Source organism: Corapipo altera, unplaced genomic scaffold (assembly GCF_003945725.1).
Source record: "Corapipo altera isolate COAL_440 unplaced genomic scaffold, ASM394572v1 48b, whole genome shotgun sequence".
Classification (NCBI taxonomy): Eukaryota; Metazoa; Chordata; class Aves; order Passeriformes; family Pipridae; genus Corapipo; species Corapipo altera.
Window position 1 is genome coordinate 4,854,676 of NW_020884884.1, and position 13,702 is coordinate 4,868,377.

Sequence of the window (13,702 nt, forward strand, 5' to 3'; positions counted from 1 at the left end):
GAAACAGAAAGGCTAGTTACACTTGGATATTAAGTGTTAATGTGCTGTCCTATCTTTAGTCAGTGGGGGAGAAGGATGGAGATGCTGTGAGTAAAGTGCATTTGAAAGCTTGTTTCGCTTCTGCTTGGTGTTGCCTACTATGCAGACAGCAAGTGTCTGGTTACTGTCTTTGAGCTGTTCACACGAGCTGATCTGGCAATGGTTTGATTGAGAAACACATACTGGAAATACCACATTTCGTAGAAGGAGACTGTGAATAGAAACCCTACGTTTGGGCTCTATCTTTTTTCTCACTATCTTTACTAGAAATGAAATAGCCCACAGCTTTATGATTCAGTGTTGTGCTACTCATAGCATGCTCACAGTTTGTGTTGAAGCAGTGGAAGTGCTATGCATACGTATGAGTTAAAAGGTCTCCATATGAACTGGGCATTTCTGGGTTAGAGCAATCAAATTATGTACAAGAACCAAATCACCTGTTAGAGGACTAGTAGAAGACTAGGTTGCAAGCACTGAATTTTGCCTTTTTTTTAATCTCTTGAAATTAGGCATCAGTTTCATTCGTGATGAAGTCTGTCTTACTGGGGGCAGAAATCTTCATAACTCATGTTGCCCATGAAAAGAAATTATTCCAGGTTTTGTTCTTTCCCTCTAATTGTCCACAGTCCTTAATACTGTCATTATTTTTATTCCTGTAGATGGTGACTGTTTTCCTTAAAGCCAGAAGAGATGCAAGAAACCGTCTTCATCCACAGACTATGACCTGTGATTTATCAGAAGTGATGGTACTTCAAGGAAATCTCTCAGAAACATCTTCTGGGAATATTAATTTCTGAGCGGGCATGAAATAATTTTTCTCTTTTTATATTTTTCTCTCATACTTTTGTCTGTAGATTATGTTGCTCTTTATGTCTGTTCCTATTTAAAACGCAGATGAATATATTTTCTTCTACCTTAAATAGTCTCACAGCTTTTTGGCACAATTTCCCATTTTTACCAGCTCAGGACTGTAGGATATGAACTCCAGAGCCAAATTTCAGTTTCTAGAATCATTCCATCTAATAAATATTTCTGGTATGTCTCTGCAGGGGATGTTTGCAATCATTTGTCTTGTTTTTTACTCTGGTAAAATAATGTTCTATGTTTTGCTCTATTAAGTAAATGAAGATTCATGACAGTAGAGTCAAAGAGAATCCTCTTGCCTCTTTTTATGAAGAAATGTCTGCCTCTGAGGTTTTTATGGAAAATGAATCCAGATTTTTAGGCACTTGGAGAACGAAGAACTGCTCGTTGTAGGAGAAGATCAGGTTCAAGACCATCTAAGGAACCTGAATGTGCACAAGTTCATGAGACCTGATGAGGTGCATCTGCAAATCCTAAAGGAACTGGTGAAGGAAGTGGCTTATACTTGAGAAGTCATGGCAGTCCAGTGAAATTCCCACTGAGTGGAAAAGGGGAAATATAACCCCATTTAAAAGAAGGTAGAAAAGGAAAGATCCAGGGAACTACAGGCTGGTTATTGTGATCTCAGTTCCTAACACAGAGGAGCAGATCTCCCTGGAAATTGTGCTGAAGCACGTGGAAATTAAGGTGATTTGCAACAGCCAACATGGCTTCACCAAGGGTAAATTGCACCTGGCAAATCTGGTGGCCTTCTACGACAGGGTTACAGTGATGATGGACAAGAAAAGAGCAACTATGTCATCTACCTGGACTTGTGTAAGGTATTTGATGCTGTCCTGCATGACATCCTTTCCACTAAATTTGAGAGATATGGCTTTGGTGAATGAACCACTCAGTGGAAAAGGAATTGCCTGGAGAGCTGCACTCAAACAGTTGCTGTCAATGGCTTGGTGTCCAAGCGGAGATGAGTGGCATTCCTCAGGGACCAGTATTGGGACTGACTCTGCTTAACACCTTTGTCATTGACATGGACAGTGGGATTGGTTGCACCCTCAGCAGGTTTGCTGGTGACACCAAGTTGTGTGGTGCAGTCAAAAGGCTGGAGGGAAGGGATGCCTTCCAGAGGGACCTTGACAGGTGGGCTCATGCAAACCTCAGGGAGTTAGTTCAACAAGGCCAAGTGCAAGGTCCTGCCCCTGGGTCAGGGCAATCCCAAACACAAATACAGGCTGGGGAGTATGAATGGAGAGCGAGCAGCCCTGAGGAGAAGGACTTGGGGGTGTTGGTGGACAAAAAGCCAGTACAATCCAGCAGTGTGCTCTTGCAGCCCAGGAAGCCAACTGTGTATTGGGTTGCATCAAAAGCAGCATGGCCAGTGGCTCTAGGAAGGTGATTGTCCCCTTGTACTCTGCTCTTTTGAGACCTCACCTGGAGTTCTACATTCAGCTCTGGAGTACCCAGCACAAGAAGGATATGGACCTGTTGGAGTGAGTCCAGAGGAGGTCACAAAGATGGTCAGACGACTTGAGCAACTCTCCTATGAAGACAGGCTGAGAGAGTTGGGGTTGTTCAGCCTGGAGAAGAGAAGGCTGTGGGGAAACCTCATTGCACATTCCAGTATCTAAAGGGGGCTACCAGAGAGCTTGAGAAGGACTTTTGTACAGGGACAGGTAATGATAGGACAAGGGGCTTTCATCTCAAGTACTGTGTTCAGTTTTGGGCTATTCACTTTAAAAAGGACATTGGAGTGCTGGAGTGTGTACAGAGAAGGGCAACAAGGCCCATGAAGGGTCTAGAAAACGTGTCTTATGAGGAATGGCTGAGGGAACTAGGTTTGTTTAGCCTACAGAAGAGGAGGCTCAGGGGGAAACCTCATCACTCCCTACAACTACCTGAAAGGAGGTAGTGGTGAGGTGGGGGCTGTTCTCTTCTGCTGTGCCTGCAGTGAGAGTACAAGACGAAAGGTCCTTAAACTAAGACAGGGAAGATTCAGATTAGATATTAAGAAAAAAATTTCACTGTTAGAGTGGTCGAGCATTGGAATAGGTTGCCCAGGGAGGTAGTGAAGTCACCATCCTTGGAGGTGTTCAAGAGGCATCTGGGTGTGGGACTAGGTGCTATGGTTTAGTGGTTTAAGAGTTAGAGTGGTAGTGCTGGGTGGACGGTTGGACCGGATGATCTTGAAGGTCTCTTATGACCCTGATGATTCTATGAAAGAAGATGGGATTAGATGAGATATTTGGAAGAAATTCTTTAGCATGAGGGCAGTGAAACACTGGAACAGACTGCCCAGAGAAGTGGTCAATAGCCCATCCCTGGAAGTGTTCAAGGCCAGGTTGGATGGGGCTTTGAGCAACCTGGTCTAGTGGAAGGTGTCCCTGCCCAGGGCATGGGGGTTGGAACTAGATGGTCTTTAAGGTCCCTTCCTGCCCAAACCATTCTATGATTCTGTGAACCAACTGTTCACTGATCAAAATCTATGATTTTGGCTCTCTAGCTCTGTGTAACCATCTAAAAACTTACAGTCAAGAGAAAGTTTCTGAAATATATTAGCAAGAAAATTGCACCTTCCTCTGGGAGATGAATGAAACCATGGATGCTCCAATTAAAGAACAGATTGGTCAGAATTTGTTTGAAAGACTGAAGGGCATAACTTTGCTCTGGTTTGTTTCTTAACAGATTGATGAAAGATGAGGTAACAGAAGCTTTCTGTCTGGTCCAAGGCTTAAAAAGCTGAACTCAATCTCAATGGGCTGCTTGCTCCTTGCAGAGCCTTACATTACAAGTGTTTGTTTGCTCCTGTCCAGTGGGAACAGTTACGTAGCAGTTAGAGTTTCCTGATGGCTAAAACTGGTGTTGTAAAACAACAGCAATAGCGTTTTTAGTGCCAAAAGTTTAGAAGAGACTCTTCTGCTCATTACTTTTTTTTTTTCCCTAAGGGATTTTTGTTCTATTTAAAAACATAAGAGTTTTCACTCTTAGTAATGAAATGTTTCACTGAATGAGAATTTGTGGAATACTATAAATCTCCCAGCAAGCTTCATGGGCTGGGATCCCTACCCCTTTAAAATGGGAAAACTACCTTGTGATCAAACCTCCCTTGCCCCCACTCATAAATCAGGAATTGAAACAATTCTTTGTACCATGTCTGTTTTTTTCTAGACAATATTTTAGCACTTCAAAGAATGGTCCATTACTTTGTATTTGTCTGCTGTTTGGTGGCATAAGAAAGCCACAAATTTATCTGTGGTTTCTAAGCAGCGTTTATGACAATGCAGACTGAGGCAAGTTTAACAATGACTTACATCGTGATGTAAGTTTCTTATTGTGTGTAAATTATTCCTAAAACAGGAGGATATCATAAAATGCAGTAACTGGAGCTAATTCAGCAGTCATCAAGCATGCAAAACAAGTGTACTGGATATGCGTTGAAGGAAGAAATGAGGGAAGATAACCTACATATTTGGGGAGAACTATTAAATCTTAAACTCTTGTTAGTTATCCATGTCACCACAGGCTGGTGGTAAATGTGGCTGAGTTTGAAGGAACTAGTTACACACTGAGTTGAGTTGTGAGTCTTGGGAGCTGCAGGAAAGAGAACTGTTTGATAGATGCGTTGGTGATTTGTGTTTTGAGTAGGGAGGCTGGGACCCAGAGTAGGAGGGATGGATACGAAGGGGCTAGGACTGAAAAAGAGCCAGCGAGGGGAAACTCTAGTTTTCTCACTTCTCTTACCCTTTACTGTAACACTTGCAAGTTCTGCTTATTTAGAAAGACAATGCAAGAGAAATGCTTTATTTCCCTCTTGACCTTCAGCTTTCTCTGCCAGAACAGTTTTTGTGACACTGTTGGGATGAGACAGAATTTGCTTTTTAGCTTCAAACTGTAGTTTACCTGGTGAAGAGGGTAGATGCATATAATCGAGAGCTTGAAAGGAAAACTTAAAACCCACTGTCACAATGCTGGTTACTGAATCTGCTACTGCCATTGATATTGTTGCTTTTTGCCGTAAGGTATAAGTATACAGGTAATACTGATAATAAATGTATTCATTTTATAAACCTGTACATGTTAATTTTGAGCAGGTCACTCTGCTCATCACCTATCTGTGAACAGTTTATATCATCTGTAAGTCAATTCTCATCTTACATGCTCTGAAGAATAACCACTAAGTCAATAATTTACTTCTCTTGGACACCAGCATTATAGTTTATACCACTGCTAAATTTGACTCACACAGTTTTTGGAAATGCATATGCCTACCCTGCTTCTGAATTTAGCTCGCTGCACTCTTACTAAGTAAAAGTCTGGAAGGGACAAAAAGAGACCTCCCTCTGAAATTTAATCCAGATCACACATGTGGTATGGTACAGAACAAGAACCACAGAGTCTTCTGCCAGTCCTAGATCTTATAAAATCTAAATGCACCAATAATCACTGAGGTTATTTTTAAATGTTTAACATGACTCTCCAAGGCGCACACACATTTAACATCTGTATCTTTTTAAAGGGTTATTTATTCTAATAGATCACAGCTCTGGCAGTAATTTTGTGTTAATTGCTCAGAACAGGCTGAACTTTTGGGGATTATAAATTTAAGTATGACATGTACTGTGGGTTCAGGGTTTGTTTTTTCCAAATTTACATATACTGAATAGCCAGCTAACCTGACATCATTGGGAGCTCAGGATGGTTGGTGACTGTCCATTTCACTCCACAAGTGTGGATTTATTACCATGAGTCATAGAAGTAGAATTACCTTTTCATGAGGTTGGAGTGATCTGTCTTTCCATATAAGATGCTACTATGTTAATGTTGATCATGTTACTAGGGTGACCTAAAAACATTAACTGAGTATTTTAGACAGAATTCATTTTAAAGGAAACTGGGCATTAACTTCTGTTCCCTTACTAATGCATATGCTTATCCATACTTAGAAATACTCCTTAGTGCTTGAATTTTATTCCAAGCACTAAAGCACCTTAGTGGCACTTAAATCCCCAAAAGGATTTAAGCCATAATTCCAACTCTTTGCTGCCTAACCCTAAATTTCTGTTCAGCTGCCCATGCACAAACATCAGGATTCACCACTTACATTTTCATTCTGCGGAGTTGCACAGACTCATAGCTCTAGAGCTCATAGCTCCCACTACTCTGAGTGGGAATCTGCCTGCCTGTCTGACCATTAGAATCTAATGTGGCATTCATTCTAAGAACAGAAACATTTCATGGAACTATATAATGGTTTGGGTTGGAACAGACCTTAAAGACCATCTCATTCTGACCCCCCACCATGGGCTGGGACGCCTTCCACTAGATCAGGTTGATGAAGGCCTCAGCCAACCTGGCCTTGAACACATCCAGATAGGGGTGTGGAGCTATGCCATAGGAGCTGTGTGTTTATTTAGAAGACTTGTTTAATAAATTCACACTCAGATGGTTTTTCCACAATGACTATGTAGATGGCACATGGTAGAGTGTGGGCTGTGAATCTCAAAGTCCCTCTTTAAAACTCAGGGTTCTTTATCAACATTATCAGGGGTTTTTTTGGAAGGATATCTTGTCCAGCCCTTGCATTCATATCCTTCTTTCATTTGAAGCACAGGAGTAATATGCTAATGCTTTACTACTTAAGGAGCAGTCCAGAATGCCAGACATAACTGGATAGGATCTCAGCAGCTAGGACACTGATTAAATGTCTGTGAGTGGCAGAACTAGAGGCTTGGTAAAGAGAATAGGATCTTATAGTGCATTCAGTGTCCATGAATATTCAGAGTGAAGGGGTCATTTATGAAAGAATTTGGTTTTTTCTGCTTTTGCTTGTGACAGGTCAGCTTTCAGAGGGAAACCAGTTTCCAGGATATAATATTTGCATTGCTGTTTCTGAGCTAGGAGTGTCCAGAATGATCTTTTCTGTGCCTTACAAAATTGTAACACAACTGTTCCAACAATCACGAATGCTGGTGAGGCACTGTGCAAGCAATTCGGATCATGAGAGAATTAAACGAATCCTAAAGTGCCTGAAAAAAAAACCACCAACCACAAAATGTCTTTTAATGGTGGTACTATATTTTTAGAAAGAGACGGAAAATGACCCTCTGTCTATGGTCTGTGTCCTATGTCCTTCTTCTCTGGTGTGCTTATTGCTGTCCATGGAAAGTGTATTGGGTTTGCATGGCCAGGTTTTGGTAGCATTTCCTCCTTTTGAGTAACTATTTGTGCAATTTAATATTTACTTTAGCTTTCTGTAGAATAGTTTCCTTTCTCTTTAAGGGAACTATTTTGCTGCGTGCTATAAACCAGTTTTGTAACATTCTCTTCATTTGAGTATCGAGTTCTAGAAAGATAGGAAGTGTTAGTGCACAGAAGGTAGGAGGGTCAAAAATGTGTTGAAGAAACTCAGATAAAAGCAACAACAGATAAACCTAACACAGAGTTCTTTACGTTGCTTTTTCTAGGTGCAGAGGGGCATGATATTACTTGAAACGTGGGTAATTTTTTTTAAAAATTATTCTTTCCTTTCTCTTGTTATTAATTTTAAGGATTTTTATCTTTATTATGAAACCCTTCAGAATTAGCACTGGTAACTGGTTTCTTAGTTACCCTTTCCTCTGCCCATGGATAGTTTCACTGCCAACAGGGAAATGTGGTATGGCCAACCCCAGACATTCAAAAATCCTGTTTAAAAAAGACTCTCACATGTACAAAAAACAAAGCAAAACATTTGTTTCTAAATATGAAATGTGAATAGAAATCAAATTTAATTTATTTTCTCTTGGTTTCTGAACTTACTATACACAAGAAGTATTTCTAAGGCTTCTCCTACAGTCATGAGGAAGGAGGACCTCACACCATCACATGTATTTCAGATTTAGGACTTGGAGAATGTGTGATAAAACCACAGGGACTACCTACAGATGTGGGAGTTACAGGCACTACGTGATTCAGTTTCAATGGCTGTAGTAGACTAAAACAAGAGGAAGAGTTCTCACCATGCCAGTGTCAGAGGAGTGTGCTTATCCAAACCAGGTGAGAAAGGATCCCTGTTCTTAGCCAGTGAAAGGTAGTTGCATTTAATTTGGTGGAAGGACTATTGTATACTTACATTTTCCCCATTTATCTTGTTCTGATTTCAACTCTTAACCAAGCAATAGTCAATAGATAGAGAATTATGACTGCAGTAGTGGTTTGGATGATGGCATCCAAGGCATGCATGCTCTTCTGTAACAGAAAAGTGTGTTCTGGGTCTCAGGGAAAACTCTGACTGAACCATTTTAGTTCCACATGTGCATAATTCTGCATGTAAAATAAATCCTTTGGAGTCAAGTAAATTGGTCAAATCTATGTTTTCCAATCAGGTTTGAAAATAGCCTGTAACCCTACCACAAGCCAGGTAACTGAAGTTGTATTTGTTTTATTCAGAGGATTTTTTTACCTTTTAATGTGTATTTAATTCATAGATTGTCTACACTCATGATGTCCCTATTGCTGTCAAAGGTAAAAGATGTAAAACAGATAAACAAAACAAAACCACCCCAAACTCAAACGAACAAACAAACAAATCATTAAGAAAAACCCCAACCACCCGAAAACTAACCACAAAGATCCCAAAATACTGAATGTAATCCTGGGTTTGAGTGAAGTACCATTTATTACTGGTCTTTTGGATGATTTTACTCAGCTGTAAGTGGCAATCGCATAGCACGAAAATCTACCCTTCTCTTCAGTAGCTTTCTAGTGACTCAGCAGTTTGTGAATCTTCACAAGACTTGCTCAAAAGACTCAGTGCACATAAGCAAGTGATGAAAGTATGGCAGAAAGAATGGTATCGGTTGTTAAACTCTGTCTTTTAGATGGAGGAATTGAGGCATAGGGTAGTTTCTGGGTGTAAGTCACACAGCATGGCAGGAATTAAAATCTGGTAATTAGATGTGTTCCCACATAATGACTCTGATGCCACAGAAAATATTGGAGTAGTTGACAGACTCTAAAAGTTCCAAAAATGATTGAGGATGATGAAGATCCTCTTGTAGGAGGAGATACCATTCAGGAGATGGCACCGAGGGCAGAAGCCTGTCAGAGGCAAGCAGAGGGAATAGTGGCTAAAGAAACTGAAATAAATACTAAATAATGCTTCAGATGTATTAGTAATAATTAATCTGTTAGAAAATTGAGTGACAACTGATGATCAGGGTACAAAGGGAACACTCGGAGACCTGAAAAGCTGAAAAAATAGATGTCATTCCTCAGTCAGAACGCTCTTCAGGACAGGACAAAGGGAAGTAAACAAGCAGAGGTTCTGTCTGAAACTGTAGAGACTGTTTAGAGAAGAATCAGCACTAACCAATTGAGTTTTCACCAAAAGGTTCAAACAAAAAAACTGTCACTCTGACTGAATCTTTCTTGGTATCTGAGGGCTGGAGTGTGGTAAATGTGTCACCAACCTTTATGAAATGTTTCAGGAGAATCCAAGGAACTATAGGCCTGTAATCTGAACAGGTCAATAAATGGTAGTTAAAATAAAGGAGCCATGAATGAATAGGTACCTAGATAAATACGGTTTACCTAAAGGGAGTTAGAATGGATTTTGTAAAATTAAATTCAGGCTTTTAGACACATCTGGCATTCTTGGAAAGAGTTGGCAGAAACATGGATCAGGGAGATTCAGTAGATGCATTTTATGACATCTCAAAGGGATTTCAGCAAATTCCCTCACCAAATTTTTTTTAAAGAAACTGAATAGCTATGAATAGGGAAAAGGCATATACATGTATAAAGACTTGGGTAGAAAAGAGAGTAGGAGTAAGTGATGAACTCTCCTAGCAGGTGTAGGTCATTCACTGGAATTCCATGGGAACATTTACTGGGACCTGCACAGCTCAACATCTTCATAAATGATCTGGTAAGAAGGCGAGTAGTGCAGCAAGAATGTTGATGATGGTACAAAATTACTAAGGATAGGCAGGAGAAAGGCAGTTTCAGAAGATTGGCAGGAAGAGTATATTTACATGTATTTATAAATATCTATATTTAAAGTTTGGAAAGTAAAATGGCAGATAAAATTCAATGCAAGTAAACACAAGGTAGTGCATATCAATCCTGGCATCATATATAAAATGTTGGGCTCTAGTTTACCATTGCTACTCAGGAAGGAGATTTTGGGATTACAGCAGACAGTGACATTCTGTCAGGCTTCATGCTTGGCAGTCACCAAAGAGCAAACCTAAGTGCTGGAGTTATTGGGAAAGGGACAGGGAACATCAAGATGCCCCTGTATTAATACGTGCCTATAACTCACTTTGAATACTATGTCTACTTGCGGTCACTTTATCTTAAACTACTTAATAAGTCACAATTTTCACAGAAAAAGTTCACAGGAATAATTAAGGATGTAAAATGGCTACCAAAAAAAAAAAAAAAAGATGGCTGGATATGGTGGGGCTCTTTCTCCTGAAAAAGAAACAATACAGCAAAGTATAAAATCATGTGGCACAGAGAGGTTGGGTAAGTGTTCACTCTTCCAATTCAGGAATGAGGACCTGTCAAATCGAGTAAAAGGGAATAGAGTAAAAAAAAAAAAAAAAAAAAGGAATGGTTTTCTTCTTCTAAATGATGACGGTCCTAAGGAACTTGCCACCAAAAGTTACTGCAGATGCTGGTACTGTGGATGAGAAACTGGTCAAATACTTGACAGAAAGATTTATGGAAGGGTACTACCTAAAAGATTCGTGGTAAGCTTGTGTGACTCACTAGCTGAAAATAGTTGGAGTGTGGGAAAGCACCCAGGGAAGCGTACTTGCCCTGTTTTATTCTTCCTTGGACAGCTGCTTTTGATCACTGGTGTAGAAAGAAAACTGGGCTGGGTGGACCTTTGGTGTGAACTGGTGGGGCTGTTTAGTAGGGAATGCAGGCAGCTACGTGACATGTCCTAACCTGAGGAACTGCACGATACCCAAGTTGGCTTTAAAGGAGCTACCTCAGATGCCAGTAGCAGCCTGTCCTCTGGCTGCACGGAGAGTTTGTCCTCTCAGTGGCATCAATTAGCCTGTGCCGAGATTCTTGCTGTCATCGCTGGGATGTTCCCACTACCAAGCTAGCTTATATAAAAATACTGCTATTCCACACTGCTATTTGCTGTGTGGGCATTCCTACTAAGTGGGCACGGTGGTGCACAAATTATTTTGACAGAGTCCAGAAATACGATGATACTAAATTCTCAAAAAAAGAAGGAGAAGAAAGTTATTCCAGCTTCAACTCTCAGATTATTTACATTTTCTGTTTGTTCATTTCAGAAGTCTAGTAATCTTTTTCTGAGTGTCAGCTCTTGTACACTTAGTTTGGGGTCATAAAATCATTAGGTTGGGGTTTTTTTGTTTGTTTCATGCGTCACTGTTAGCAGTAGTAAAGATATGCAGGCAGAACTACTGCTGTCTCAAGAATAGATTCCAGTGTATTCGCTTTTAAATTGTAATGGTTTTGAAGACCTAATAGCACTGAAAATTAGCAAATAACTATTTTTATCTCTAGAACCAGGGGTTCTGACTCAGAGTGTCCATTAAGGAAATGAATTTTAAATAACAGGATTTTTAAAAAATATTGTCACTCAGTATCTTAACTACACTTAAAAAAGAATGGCATCTATTATAGAAATGAAAATACTATACTGGTGTCATTACAAACTGATGAAGAATGTTACTAAGTAATTAGGTAAATTAATATTATCACACATTTTAATCCCGGGGTGATTCTCAGGGTCTCCAGCTGGGGGCACTGGGCAAACATTGAAATTTGGCAATGGCCAGGGTGAATGAGACTTGTACCCAGACCAGTACTCCGCTGAGGGGGAGGAGGCAGGGAAACCAAAACCACCAAGAAAAATGGATGTGAGACACAGTCATCATTCTGGATTTGAGAATTTTTTAACATGAGTTAGATTTTGTTTTCAAAACTCTATTGCTACTAGCAAACAGTTGTACTCTTTTCATTACCCATAAATCACCCAGTTTCTTTTGCAAAACCAGGAACCAGTGATTTTTAAAACTATCCCTTTAATCAACAACTTCAAATTCTAATGGTCTCAGGTAGAAAAGTTATTGTAAATTAAGTTTGTTGCCATTCAGTTTCATTAAACATTTTCAGCTTAGTATAAATCATTGTCTCTACCAATCTTCAATACTGCTATTTATTCATTCACCTCAGGGAAAAAGCTGGAAAAAGAGTAGAAGGTGCTTCTTATCAAGGTACAGGGTAAAGTCCAGCATGCCCCAAGATCCTCATGGGCCTGTACACACACAGATTTACCATCTACAACAAGACCTAAGGAGAAGACATGACGTATTACTTTGCTCAAGGAATACCAATTATGTTATTAGGAATATGTCATAGAGATCAATGGTGATTCCATGGTTTCAACTCATACTATTCAAGGAAAATTTTATAATATATCAGTTCAGGAATTCATAGCCCTAATTTTGTTGATGAGGTTTTCTAAAACAGGCCAGGAGAAGATTTTTAAATTTACTAATTTAGAAGTGAACTGAGTATTCAAAAGCAAAATTTGATAGCAGCCTTAGGAGAATGAATGAAAAGGTGAATATACGTATGAGGACTGCACATCTGTAAACGGATGTACCAATAAGGAAAGTAAGCACTGAACATTGCCAAACTGATAGTAGCCTAGATCTTCCCTCCAGATGATATTTTTAGCTGGATTTTGCAATAGTGCAATGGATTTCCTGGTCCCTGGAGCTCCTGGCCTCTGTATTACAAGTTATAACTGCTTGCAACAGACTGAAGCCAAAAGTTTTTGTCCACATCACCGGCTGTCAAAACACAGGGACTTCTGTCTGGGTGTGTAGATACTTAGTTTTGGAAAAGCAGGAGAGAACATTTTGTTCATCTTTCCTCATGTTTCTCCCCACACACACCAACACAGAGGAAAAACAACAAAGCCCTAATCATGCCGTACTACTTTAGTATCTTCCATGTAACCAGAGAAAGCAATCTATAAATATTAAAGCTTCAAAGCAGCAAAAGCATTAAACTCATTAGGTAATCAGAAAGTTGAAATGACTATCATCTGGTTGGTTGCAAGGTTAGGAAAGGTTTAGGAGTTCTTATTTCCAGTCCTTTAATCTAAGCCCTAGGCCACAAATAAGGAATTAGCCTGGAATTCATGATCAGCCTTGTAATAACAAAATTTTGTTTATACCTTGAAAAGCAGCAAACAGTACCAGTTTCACTTTACAAAACACTTATTGTTGCAAACATATAAAATGTGCTTGCTTTTTAATATCTTGGTGTTGTTTTAAGAAAATGAAGTTGCTCCTGGACCTTGAAACTTAGAATGAATTAAATGACACATGAATAAATATATATTAACTCTTTTTTATTAAAGTATCAAAACAAACTTAAGAATAGAAAACAAACTGCTTTTAATGCATTTTAAGGGTTCTCCTGAATAAGGTACACTCTTAAGAAAACTCATGCAACATACCATTCCTGTCTAGCTCTTCAAACACTCTTTTCCTGGGCACAGTCAAGTGTCCTTGAATACCATCATTTCCAGAGTAGCGTGCAGGAGCACGCGCACACACACAGACACACACACACATACAAAAGCAAATACAAAGCAGCTATGACTGCACATATAAAGAAATAAAAATAGATTATCTTCTGACAATAGTAGTGGTACCATATGAACATTTGGCATGCCGAGTAAATAAGATCAAGCAACAAAAGCGTGACGCCTGCGTCACCAGTGATATGGTTAAAAGCAACCATACAAATTCCCTAAGGG